The sequence below is a fragment of the Littorina saxatilis genome, linkage group LG15 (genome assembly GCF_037325665.1).
Source record: "Littorina saxatilis isolate snail1 linkage group LG15, US_GU_Lsax_2.0, whole genome shotgun sequence".
NCBI lineage: Eukaryota > Metazoa > Mollusca > Gastropoda > Littorinimorpha > Littorinidae > Littorina > Littorina saxatilis.
In genome coordinates this window covers 44,934,432-44,935,178 of record NC_090259.1, presented here as the reverse complement: position 1 = coordinate 44,935,178, position 747 = coordinate 44,934,432, and positions in this window count along the sequence as shown.

The following is a 747-nucleotide window of genomic DNA, read 5'->3' as shown; positions in this document are numbered from 1 at the left end:
TTTGAATGGGAGTTTTTTTCCGAAGGTTTGGGGTCTATTAAAGGGTTTATGCGTGTGAGGGGATGAGTGTGAGGGGATGAGTGTGTGTGTGTGTGTGTGTGTGTGTGTGTCTGTGTGTCTGTGTGTCTGTGTCTGTGTGTGTCTGTGACTGTGTGTGAGTTTGTGTGTGTCTGTGTGTCTTTGTGTGTGTGGACGTGTGTGTGTGTGTGTGTGTCTGTGTGTGTGTGGACGTGTTTGCAGATGAGGGGTTGAAATGGAGGAGGTGTACGTGTGTGTGTAATAAAGTGTCTGTTTTGTCTGTCTGTCTGTCTGTCTGTCTGTCTGTCTGTCTGTCTGTATTTCTGTCTCTCTCTCTCTGTCTCTCTCTCTCTGTCTCTCTCTCTCTCTCTCTCTCTCTCTCCCTCTCTCTCTCTCTCGGTCTCTCTCTCTCTCGGTCTCTCTCTCTGTCTCTCTCTCTGTCTCTCTCTCTCTCTCTCCCTCTCTCTCTCTCTCTCCCTCTCTCTCTCTCTCTCTCGGTCTCTCTCTCTCTTTCTCTCTCTCTCTCTCTCTCTCTCTCTCTCTCTCTCTCTCTCTCTCTCTCTCTCTCTCTCTCTCTATCTCTCTCTCTTCTCTCACTCTGCTCCGCATCTGAAGCTTGCAGCACGAAAGATGCTTCTGAAGCAGACGCTGTATAATACGCTCGTAAGTTATTGCTCAAAGTGGCACTTTATAGTAAGATCCCACGTCATATATTCTCAACACACTTGT